This window comes from Mustela lutreola, chromosome 12 (assembly GCF_030435805.1).
Source record: "Mustela lutreola isolate mMusLut2 chromosome 12, mMusLut2.pri, whole genome shotgun sequence".
Taxonomy (NCBI): domain Eukaryota; kingdom Metazoa; phylum Chordata; class Mammalia; order Carnivora; family Mustelidae; genus Mustela; species Mustela lutreola.
This window is the reverse complement of record NC_081301.1, coordinates 59,269,271-59,282,134: the sequence shown is the minus strand read 5'-3', so window position 1 is coordinate 59,282,134 and position 12,864 is coordinate 59,269,271. Positions and strand designations below refer to the sequence as shown.

The following is a 12,864-nucleotide window of genomic DNA, read 5'->3' as shown; positions in this document are numbered from 1 at the left end:
AATATTCAACTTGAAGGGACCGTTCTTTTATTTTTGAAAGTTATGTTTACTTACACTGGATGAAGCAAAGGAACAGTCCTATAATTGATTCATTTCTGCACTTTGGATAAGAGTCTTTCTGTCTTAACCCAAAGACACAAGTTACTGGAAGCCTATTGCAGGCTCAGACGATTAATGGAACTAGGAGATGAGCAGAGGAAGAACAGCAGCAGTTCTTAGAAGAACAGCTGGTGAATCTGTTCCTACTGCAATCTTTCCTTCTGTCTTCTCATCACTTATACCAAATTTAAAGCCCAGTGAACATCTGATTGTTCAAGCTTAGGTCAGGAATCCTCTTTGGGCTGTACCAAAATGGTGAAAGAAAAGAGTATGATCCTTGTGGCTGCTACAATGGTTGGCAAATACTTGAGTTTACTATCACAACAAAACTATACGTGAAAGAGAGAAACAATTCCCCCAAAACAAGTGACACTGCATTAGGAAAGGGAAAGGAAGGTGTCCTGGCAAAAATGGCCGAGTTCTTTAGTCATATTTTGACAAACTAATTTGAAAGGAAGATAACTTGTACATGCCAGTGAGGTTAAAGAAATGGAGAGGGAACATGAGAGGATGTGAGAGTAAAATTTTATAACTATATGGACATTAATATCTCATGTTTAATTAAAACACTGATAATAACATTAAGTATACAAATTGGACACATTTTTAAATTATAGTAGAGAATGTGAACATAGAATAAGAGAAAATACTAAAATCTTTATGGAAAATTGTGTTTGTTTATTTAAAATATAATGTAAATAAAAACATTATTTAAGCAATTGCAGTGTGTTTATCTACTCCACACATTAAATCATAATTAACCAGGAAATGCTATAATCAAGTGGTTGAAAATACTAAGGGGACAAAGGTATATCTTTTCTTTTGAAAAAGATTATGACCTGAGAAATTCAGCCTGAGATTACCATCTTATGTTGGATAATCTAATTAAAAACAACCCACTCCCAAACAATTATACTGGGAGCTAAGGCAAACAGATTTTTATCACTTTATAGTGTTCAGCCCAAAATGAATACTTCAAAGAGCCAATCTCACACTTGCTTAATCTACTAGCTAAACTGAAGCTTGAAAATCCTTATCTCCTTGATTCTTATCAATGAGGTGGGGTGGTGATATAACAAGTTAAAAACATAGTTAAAAATGCCTGATTTTCTTGTTGTTTTGGTGATAGGCTTATATGTCTACTCTCTACTAATATAGGGAAGCAAATGAGTAATAAAAGATGATTTCAGTATAGATGCTAATTACTTGTGCTTAAACACACAAATGGAACTCTATCCTTCATTCCCCTACAAAGCATTTTAACAAGCCGTAATTAAATTTATCTACTTTTGTATACTGAATTCTCTAGCTGGAAGAGACAAATTAAAAATATAATATTCTCTTATGAGTATATTATTGGAAAGTGGGTTTCTAACATAACCAGAAATTTTACTAATGGAACTCCTGGAAGTGATACAGTAAATGGGAGAACAAAAAGCAAAACAAAATTTTATTTGGGCATTCATATATACAAATTATGTATTTTTTCAATGTGTATTTATATATAAAATTGTACAACTATACATAATTAAAATGGCATGACTTTCCATGTGAAATTGCTTAGCATTTTTGAAATTGTCTAATTTGCCAAGCAGTACTACTCCTGCAATAAATGACATTGGGTATGTACCTAAGTTAGCTTTGTTTTTCCTGTAACTACTTTTGCTACTTATTATCTCTCTTAAGTTTCAAAACAGTAACAGGTATGAAATTTAAATGACTGAGAAATACTTCCTTCCTCTACTACTCAGGCCATTACTTCTTTCTCTTATTTGTCACTGTCTCTGTCAAGAAAACTGGTGTAATGCAGAATAACATGGGACCATCCAAAGATGCATCTCTTTTTTCATTATTTCACACACTTCACAATTCTATTTCACACTTTTTTTTAAAAAAAAAAAGGTTATTACCAAGGCAATGTCCCTATTTACCTGTCCATTATTGTGCAGTGGAACAGATGTAGCTGTGTGGAATGATAGGTTGAGACCCTTTTGTATGCTGAGCTTGCAAGACTAAATTCTCTAGCATATAGAGTGCATTATGTCTATCTTGCCCTTTAAGCCACTGAAAGGAGGTTTTAGTAGAGTTGCAAAAAATCAACTGTTAAGAAAAACTTGTGGAACATCAACTATAATCTCTGTATTATGTGCAATAAACACTACTATGTATTAGAATACTCAAGTAGCAGATAACTATGAATTATCTGCTATGTACCATCATTACAAACATTTCCATTCAATCTAGTGATATTCCATTTGCTAATATGTAAATCTAGTTCAATTTTATTAAAATAAACTAATTCACTATAATGAAGCATACAATTATAGGTTCTATCATCAGAATAGTCTTTGCAAAAATATGAAATATCTTGCTACTTTATGAGGTTTATTATGAAAGTGTCATAATACATGACTTTCCTGAACAAATATATGGCATAGATACACTAAGCAATAAATTGTATTTTTCTTGCTTGACTTTGTTTTCTTAATCCCTTTGTGTAGTTTTATATATTTGTTACCAACACAATTAGATCAACCTAACTGTATTCCTAGTTTTTTTCTGTATATTGTTCCTCATCTTTCTCCCTGGAATATCTCCTGTTCTAACGCTACTGGCAAAGTCCTGTCTAGTGTTAAGACCCAACTCAAATCATGTCTTCTTGGAAGTGACACTGCTGATCAGCTGGAACTCTCCTCACTAACACTTGCATCCCACCAATGGTGGTTTTCCATCATTGACTGACAGTACAAATGTCTGAGGTGTATTCTAGATCTACTTAATCACAATCAATGAAGGCAACTAAATTTTAATAAGTTTCTAAAGTGGTTTTGATGTACATCAAAGTGTGAGAACCATTGCTCTATGCTTTATTTGCAAATTTGGTATCTCACTTACTATTCTTGGCCTTGCTTTACAGTCATTTATAGTATATATCTTTGATTTTCTTAAAATCAGCTTTTGAGTGTGGAATCTCTCTTCATTTTTCTCTTTATCTTTCTTGCACCACACAGTAGGTGTTACATACATGTGTTGAATAAAGGTATTAAGCAAATGGAGAGATGAATGAGGTCCTGGATGATGGGAGAAATGTCTTAGTTAACAGCTACCTGATGGCCAATGCTACTGATATTCTAATTTGTTTCTAAAACAGAGATAACAAGGAGATTCATCTCATGTTTCCTTCTGGTTATAAATGGCTACCTGAGGCTGCATATAAATTCAGTATAAAGTAGTCCTGTGCACCATGATACATGTGCATGGCTAAGCGAAAGAGAAGCCATGGCATATATGCTAGAAATGTGCCAACCTATCTTTAAAAGATTAGAGTGCCCTTTGGATGTTGGAAATAAAAAAGGCGCCATTCCATCAGACATCACAAATTCAAATGCCTGCAGAGACCAATGCAGGTAAATCCAAGCCAGCAAAGAGCTATCCAGAACGCAGCACACACTGTCAATTGTATTCCAAATCTACAGTCTACAAATTCAGTGTTTTTAGGTAGCAGGAGTCCCAAAACAAGAGATCTCTGGGTAAATTTCCTAATTCCCAAATGTTGGTGACCAACTAAATATTCTAGGCCAAAAAAGTAAGGTTTGCTTTCAATACCCTGTAAACTTACTTAGATTCTTTGTCTGTCTTTGCCTACTTAAAGCTCTCTCTTTATTTCTCTTTCCTGGATTTTCCAAATTGATTTGGATAGTCAGAATCAATGGCTAAAGATTCAATTCTTCATTCTTTGTAAAGGGAGTCTCCATAGTGGACTCCTGACACTGTCTTTGTCCCAGAAAAGATACCTTCAAACAGCTCTTTGTTGTCTATTTTGTTTGAAGGCAGTGGATCACCATATCTTACACAGACTTTCTTAAGGTGAATGAATGAACTGGAGCATCAAAAGAAAGGATCAAATATTCTTTTAAACTTTAAGAGTTTCAGGTAATGTAATTACAGTTCTTTTGAGGTTAAAATGTGTTATGTCTTAATAAAAGTAGAAAAACAGGGGCACCTGAGTGGCTCAGTCATTAAGAGTCTGCCCTCGGCTCAGGTTATGATCCCTGGATCGTGGAATCGAGCCCACACAGGCCTCCAGCCCACATACCGCTCCCTGCTCCGCGGGAAGCCTGCTTCTCTCTCTCCCTCTGCTCCTGCTTAAGTTCCCTCTCTTGCTGTGTCTCTCTTTGTCAAAAAAATAAATATATTTTTAAAGTAGATAAATAGGAAGAAAGTAGGAGGAAATGCATATTAAAAACAAAAAAAAAAACAAAAGAAACCCCCAAATGGGGCACCTGGCTCAGTGGGTCAAAGCTTCTGCCTTTGGCTCAGGTCATGATCCCAGGGTCCTGGGATGGAGTCCTACATCAGGCTCTCTGCTCAGCAGGGAACCTGCTTCCCTCTCTCTGCCTGCCTCTCTGCTTACTTGTGATCTCCGTCTGTCAAACAAATAAATAAATAAAATCTTTACCAAAAAAAAAAAAAAAAAAAAAAAAGAAAAGAAAGAAAGAAAAGAAAAGGAAAAAAAAAAAAAGAAACCCCCAAATATTTTGGGTTCACTTTGAGTTAGGTGCTATCTAAATTACTACAACTCAGTTAGGGGAAATCTTTTTTTTTTTTTTTCTTTAAATACTTTATTTACTTATTTGACAGAGACACAGCGAGAGAGGGAGAAGAAGGCTTCCCACTGATCAGGGAGCCCAATGTGGGACTTAATATGGGGCTCGATAGGGGGCTCAATCCCAGGACTCTGAAATCATGACCTGAGCGGAAGCCAAACCCCTAAGGACTGAACCACCCAGGCACCCCATTCTTATAATGACCAATATTTTGTCTTGCTGCTTGCCTTTTCCCAGAACTCCCAAGCACACTGTTAACAGCTGTATAAACAAATTCTCTAACACATGGTCACAATGCCGAGTTGACATCCTTAAAATCATAGAAAGCTCTAGAGCATTGGCCACAAGCATGTGTATGTGTGGTTTCCTATTTTTCTCTTCCTGAAGGGCTGTTTTCACCCTCCATGTACTAGTATTAATAGAGCTTGCTGACCCCGGAGCAAGAGCACTTCACCTGTGAAGGAGTGTAGGTGTTGCATGAATGGTTTGCATATCAATACTAATACCTGTCCAACCTTATTTAGCCCAGTAAATCTCTCAGAGGGTATAACTCAGGCAGTTGACCACAAGCTGTTATAATTAGGTCAGATGAGGAATGCAAACTCTCTGCCATTAACCATGTTTCGCAGCTCTCCAGATTTGAACAAATACCCCCAACTGACCGAAGGTTAACACTCATGACCCACCATCTCTTCAAACAGCAGGTGGAGACATGATTTTCATTTTCCTTGAGTTTATTTAAATCTCCCTGATATGCACTAAACTGGTAACATGATTTGCATTTCAATGTTGGAAAATTAGGCCTGCCTCTTGGATTGACTCAGGAGCCTCTGGGCTTTGGGGAAATGGAAATCTACAAAACAGCACAAACAAAACCAAAATCAAAAAGAAAAACAACAATAAAATCAACAAACACATTGCTGGCAATGAAATAAGTCCCCAAATGGGCATTTTCCTTGTGCATTCCCTACAAGCAGTCTTGCAAAGTCTATTTGCTTATGTATTTACTTATTTATTTAAATCATTGATTTTTATTGTTGAATCACATGTGGATGCAAACTCAGCAGGGTCAGAAAAAATTCAGCCTTCCCGGTCAGGAAGTGTGACTCAGTTTAAGAGATGAATTACATTCAAAATCTATATCCTCTACTCCCGTGCCATGTCCAAAGACCACTGATGTCCTATTTTATCCTGTATGATAAAATGATAAGAAAAATAAATGGAAATCCTCAGAATCAGAAAACCTACAGGTCAAATTTGGAGTTGGGTGCTAAAATGCAGGGGCATATCAGGAATGTGTCAAAATTGAGCCTGGGTGTTGTCAGCCATGAATTCCAGGGCCGTGATTCTATTTTCTTTTCTTTTTTTTTTTTTTTTTTTAAGATTTTATTTATTTATTTGACAGAGAGAAATTACAAGTACACTGAGAGGCAGGCAGAGAGAGAGAGAGAAGGAAGCAGGCTCCCTGCTGAGCAGAGAGCCCGATGCGGGACTCGATCCCAGGACCCTGAGATCATGACCTGAGCCGAAGGCAGGGGCTTAACCCACTGAGCTACCCAGGCGCCCCTGTGATTCTATTTTCAATCCACGCAGCCCTGCTGAACATTGGTGTGTGAGGAATTGGCACCTGAACCCAGCAGCACGTAAAAGGACCTGCAGTGGCTCTCTATTACCCACAGGATACACTTTTGAGTTTTTCCATGATCTAAAACTCCCTTACGATGTGACTTCTGCTCGCTTTTTTAGCAATATCTCCCCTACTGTCCTTGTAAAGAGTTGCACGTCCTCACACAAGGGGAGCTACTTGCTAGCAAGTTTCACAGTTTCTGCCTTTGCAAATGCTGTTCCTACTAGGAATCACTTCTCTTCCTTCTTTATTTTGAGAACTGCTACTGTTGATTTTTAAAAGCCAGCTCACATCCATTTCTACAATGAACTTTAGTTGGATGCATTTTCCTTTGGGCAAATAGTGTACCTTTTGCGTATTCTAGATTTTAGACTTTGTTACATTATATTGCTATATTTATTTTTCTTGTGTTTCAGCATATAAGGCTGAGAGTTCTTTGAAGTGTGTTCTCTTGATCTGTATCCTGGACAAACAGCACAATGGGGTACTTTACACATTTTAAAGATCAAAATGTTAACTGTTGAGTAAAATGTTTAAATAAGTAGTCGGGGAGGTAACTTTTCTAGCAATATTATATATAATGTCTTTGATATATTGGTTAAATCTAGGCACTGCTGCAAGTCTCAACCATGCCTTGGGCCACCTTGAGACCTTTCCTTGTCTTCTTTTCTCCAGTCAAACACAAAGTTCTCCTCAGAATGCCGGCACCAGCAGCAATCAGTTGAACCTGCCCATATCATCCACAAGCTATGCAACGCTTTTCGCCTTCTATTTTTGTAGTTAAACTTTTCCCTGGCAGCTAATTTTACCACAAGAGTCTTTGCTGCCTCTAAATTTAGATTTCAGGGTATTTTATTGTGACACATTCCTCTCAGGAGACCCTGTCTTTTAGAACATGAATCATATAAACAAATCTAAAATCATTTAGAGAACAAATGTAAGGACATTAAATAAAAATATTAGCACTATATGCCCAGCAAGCAAAATTGCATTTTGAGGACAGAAAATAAATAGAATAATAATAAAATTTCTAAAAAAGAACTATTGTGAGATTTTCTGAGTGAGACAGAGAGAGATTTGGGAATGTCTCGCAGTGGCATCCCAGAACTCATAAGTCTTGTGTCAATTTTTGAAGTACACAGAGATATACTAATATTCAGATGTGCATCCTTCCACAGTAAATGTTTCAGAAAGCCAGGATCATGGCATCTGATTTTCCTCTAAAGATCTAAAATACCCATAAATTCTATACCCAGTCAATATAAACTTATTAATTGATAAAAACTAAAATCTTTATTAGTTAACATTTAAGTTCTAAATAGTTGGTATTGAGTTTAAAAATTATTGATGAAATGTTATTCTACTAATTAACACACAATAATTACTCTTATTAAAGTTAGCAAAAGTTGGCATATGCATTATTTATTTTATTGGATCTCATTTTTGAGTTTGATTATGTTTGAGTTTGAGTGTGCTTTGAAAAAAATATATATATATATGCCCTTCTTTCTTTCCTTACTTAAACCCTTCAAACTGCCTCATTTTGAATGACTATGATATGTTTGAAATTTCGTTTGGGTTTAAAGTCTGCTGGAGTTATAACTTACGCTAAAGCATAAGGAATAGTTTGAATGCTTTTGAATGAGGAACTGTAATTTTGATAGTATTCTTTCCTTCCATTTAAATGGTCTTACTCTCATTGATCTTTAGTGATTGATGGGAGTCATGCTGTAACTGTTTCCCAGGAATGCCATAACAAATGATCACAAACTTGGTGCCTTATTAACAACAGAAATTTATTTTTCATAGTTCCAGAGGCCAGAAGTCAAAACCCAACAGAAGCAAGATCATACTCCCTACAACAGATATTGGGACAATCTGTTCTGTGCCTCTTTTAACTTTTGGTAGTTGCCAGCTGCCTTGATTTGTGGTGACATCACACTGATCCATGCATCTCTTTTTATATTGCCTTCTCCTTTGTATCTTTTGTGAAGACATTTGTCATTGGGATGAGTCCAATAAATAGTCCACCCGAAGAGTCCAGGATCATTTCTTCATCTAAAGATTTTTGATTTAATTACATCTGCAAAGATCCTTTTCTCAAACAATGTAACATTTACAGGTTCCAGGGACTAGAATGTGGGCTAGAATATATATATATATTATATATATATATATATATAATATATATATATGAAGTTTCTCTTTTTTTAAAGATTTTATTTAGTTGTTTATTTGTCAGAGAGAGAGAGAGAGAGAGAACACACAAGCAGGGAGAGCATCAGGCAGAGGGAGAAGCATGCTTCCCTTTGAGTAGGGAGCCCGATGCAAGGATTGATCCTTGGAGCCTAGGATCTTGACCTGAGTTGGGGGCAGACGCTTTATCAGCTGAGCCACCCAGGTGTCTCTGGATTTTGTAGTTTTATTACAGGTATGTTTTGGAGCTACATTTGAGATTGGTTTTAAAAACAAATTCATTTTAATGGGAAGCTTTTTATTCCTGTTTTTTATTGTCTTTTTGGTTAGCTACCTAAGGAAGAATTACAGTTTTGTTTATAATTAATTGTATTATTTGTAGAAAGGTATGCTTTAACATGTAAATATGGTCCTAATGGAAGATTCTCTTTCATTCCTGCCATAAATTATGGGTCAGTTTATATAACATATCTTTCAATAGTGAAAGGAAATAATCCCAAAGATGAAGAGGTCTTTGAGTTAGTTTCACTAACATTCATGATTAACATCTGGAAGACTTAGAAGTGATTCAAGAGAAATATCAGTTCATATTTCTTTCTGGATAAATCTCAGTGGAAGAGGCGTACAAATATTTGAAAATAATTCACTGCTTATTTTTCTTCCTTTACAGTCATGTAAAGCCCTGCACACTCTTATTTCTTCCACTCTTTGTTCATTTATTCAATTCATGGATTTGAATTCCTCCAATTACAAATTCCCAAGCCTCCAAATATTCCTGAGAATATAACTTCTGCACTTTCTACAGCTGTTGTTAGACTATTTCTGATTTACTATGCCTTTATATTTATTCTACAATATCCATTACTGAAAAACATATTGTAAAATTCTGACAAAGATCTCTTTCTGAGGTTTCTATGATATTGATGAGTGTTCTGACTCCATAAAGAAGAATACACAAGTCAGTTAACTAACACAACTGCACTAAGCAAATAAACAAAGCTCAAGTAAATATAGACAAGGCATTGCTGTGTACAAACAGACCCAGAAGAAAAACAATGAACATCTGTAGTTTAATGCCACTAGAGCATTAATTTGCTTTTAGGTGTTAAAGAAGAATATAGATGTTTGGCTTGATTACAATGATGATTTTATTTACATTTAGATGTCAGAATTTCCTTTTTTTTTTTTTAAGATTTTACTTATTTATTTGACAAATAGAGATCACAAGTAGGCAGAGAAGCAGGCAGAGAGAGGAGGAAGCAGGCTCCCCGCTGAGCAGAGAGCCCAAAGAGAGAGCTCGATCCTAGGACTCTGGGATCAGGACCTGAGCTAAAGGCAGAGGCCTAACCCACTGAGCCACCGAGGCACCCTAGATCTCATTATTTCTGGTTTATTTCCAATCATCCTATGAACTAACTTAGCTTACATCAATCATTTCTCTTAAAAGCCATTTGCTTTTTTTTTTTTTTTCCAGCCTTTTTCTCTTTAAGCTGACCAGAAGATATTCAATCTTTTCTCCTACTTTTAATTCAACTGAGGAGATATGATTGGATCAAACTGATGGGTTTATAAAGAGAAGGTAAAAATAATTAGCCTTAGGGACTTTATTGACACATATACAAGAAAACATTGCAAACCACAACCAGATTAAAGTTTTATAACGGAGAAAACATGATGGTTGATTATAAAATATAATCCAATTAATCACCATTAGAAGAAAAATGCCACAAGGGCTAGTATTTTGTCCATGTTGTTCAATACTATATCCTCAGTACCTACAACAATTCCTAGAATATAGAAGATGCCCTTGAAATATTCACAAATATATATTTACAAATGTTACACAGGACAGTAATGAGATATACACATCTATTCTAGAGTGAAAGTCATTGTTATTGGCAGAAAGTGGACTGTTTCTCAAAAATAATTCAGCTTCCTATTAATGATCTTTAGAAAAGCTAATGCCCTTCTTGTATTGCCAAAACATCCCTTGTTGGTCTTAAGCCCCCTTTTTGATTCCATGATCCAGAGAAAATATCCAGGCCTCCGTTTCAAAAATCTTTATAGTTTAGTAACGTTTAAGGAAGTTGGCTCCTTTAATCTTTGGATTGATTGTAAAACCTTAAAAGTTTCTTGCCAGTAGCAAACTACTCCAAGGCAAAAACAAAACTTCCTTGAACTTTAGGGTAGGAAGAAATCCCAAATGTCACCCAATTACTTCTTCATTGTTGACAATGAGAAAAAACTGGAAGAAAGGCAATGTGTGTCCAGAAGCCCTGGAAATGAGTGACAGAGAAAGGACTAAAATCCAATTCCCCTGGGTCTTGCTCCTAAGACCACAAAGAAGAGTGACAATGACATCACTGGCTTTTGAGATCATAGAAGAAAGAACTGAAAGTTTTCAGCCTCTGTGACTGAACAAATGCTACTGAAAAATCCTTTGCAAATATATGAAAACCTTATTATTTTTCCTTTAGACTTCCCTTATCTCCACCCTTCTTTTCTTTTCTAATAACATCTGAATTCAGGCTCTTTCTTGTTTTCATTTTTTTCTATTTTCTCCTTCTTATAATTGTAATGATCTTGCCTAAGTAATTGATGATCTTCTAATCCAATTCTAAACACTGACTTAATAAAAAGTCCTCATTTTTCTCAAGAGGACACTTGAGAATGAAAATGACTTACCAAAATGTTTGAACCAATGATTGACAGATCTGGGACTGGAACCAAGATGTTGTGTGTCCTAGCCTAGGTTCTTTCTATTATAAGACACTATGGAAGAAATGACAATGCCTTCATTAATTATCAGAATCCCAAAGATGAATGAAATGATACTATCACATTGTCATTCCTCTATATGAAAATTGACAATCTTCAGGTCCACTGCCCCCCTCATCCCCTGCTTCTACAGAAGTCCCTAGCTGCTTTCCATTTATTGGATAAATCCCTAAATCCTTTTTGTCTAACTTTAGTTGGCTTCTGCATTCAATGGGCTTTCTACATCTCCCTTTCAGGACCAAGTTATTTTATTTACCATCCCCAGAACAAAGTTCTTTACTCTCGCATATGCCTTGACTCTCTAAAATACCTTAATCTTTCCTTTCCTTCTCTCTCTCTCTCTCTCTCTTTCTCTATCACATTTTAGATATATAAAATATCTAATAAGAAATTTAATATTTTTTATTTATTTATTTTTAAGATTTTATTTATTTATTTGACAGACAGAGATCACAAGTAGGCAGAGAGGGAGGCAGAGAGAGGAGGAAGCAGGCTCCCCACCAAGCAGAGAGCCCAATGCAGAGCTTGATCCCAGGACCCTGGGATCACCACCTAGCCAAAGGCAGAGGCTTTAACCCACTGAGCCACCCAGGTGCCCCATGATATTTAATATTTAAAATATGGACGATACATTGTCATACTGAAAAGATACCTGGAGATGATTTTATAGATTGAAAAAATTCTGGAAGAGTTAAATGACTTTGTTAAGATTTCCAGGTATTGTGAAGAGCTCTAAGGATGTATGTGTATGTATGTACTCGGTGTGTATATATATATATATGTGTGTGTGTGTGTGTGTGTGTGTGTGTGTGTATATATATATATATATATCATATAAGTATGATATATATATAATGACAGTTTCATCGGGCTTTTAGATAAACAAGAAAGCCATAAAGATTAAAATGCCTGACAGCTACAAAAATGAGAACTGAAAGTGACAGTAGCCAATACTACACTAGGCTGAAGTATGTAATTTACATCTTTGTGAAATTAAACATACTATAATAGCTAGCTTCCAGGCAACAATACTATTAAATTTGCAGTCGTAGTTTATGACATCATCTGAAACCCCAGGATATACATTTGAAGCTGACTATTATGGTTAGTAATCTGTATTGCTGTTCTGGTTAGTTTTTCATTTAATTCATTGTAGGCTTCTATTAAAAAAAAAAAAGACAAATAGCAGCAGTTGAGGATGCTGCTTTTTACTAAAGCTGTTAAGCCTCAGGCTGCAGTGATGTCACATTTCAGAATCAGTAATAATAGCTTATATTTGGGAAGCATTAAGAGGTCAGAATTATATTGAAAAGTATAATAATTTAAGCCTTTTTATGGTCAATAAGTATAATTTTAGAAGGCTTTCTAACTCACCTTTCTTTTCCAAAATGTTTCTTAGCTAAGTAAGACTGCACAATGATGGAATAACAATAAGACCCACAGTTTTAGTAATGGGTTTTATGTTATACAGCAGCAATCTCAGCCAAATATATAATAAGACCACTAGAAGTTCAGATTCCTGTGAAAAGCATGCTAAGTTAAAAACCTTTCCAATAT

At 35.6% G+C, this 12,864-nt stretch overlaps 1 protein-coding gene across 5 annotated transcripts in view; it reads right to left on the bottom strand.

Moving 5' to 3' along the window:
* PTPRD (protein tyrosine phosphatase receptor type D) overlaps positions 1-12,864 on the bottom strand; it is a 2,315,363-nt gene that overhangs the window by 907,214 nt on the left and 1,395,285 nt on the right. The window lies entirely within an intron of this gene.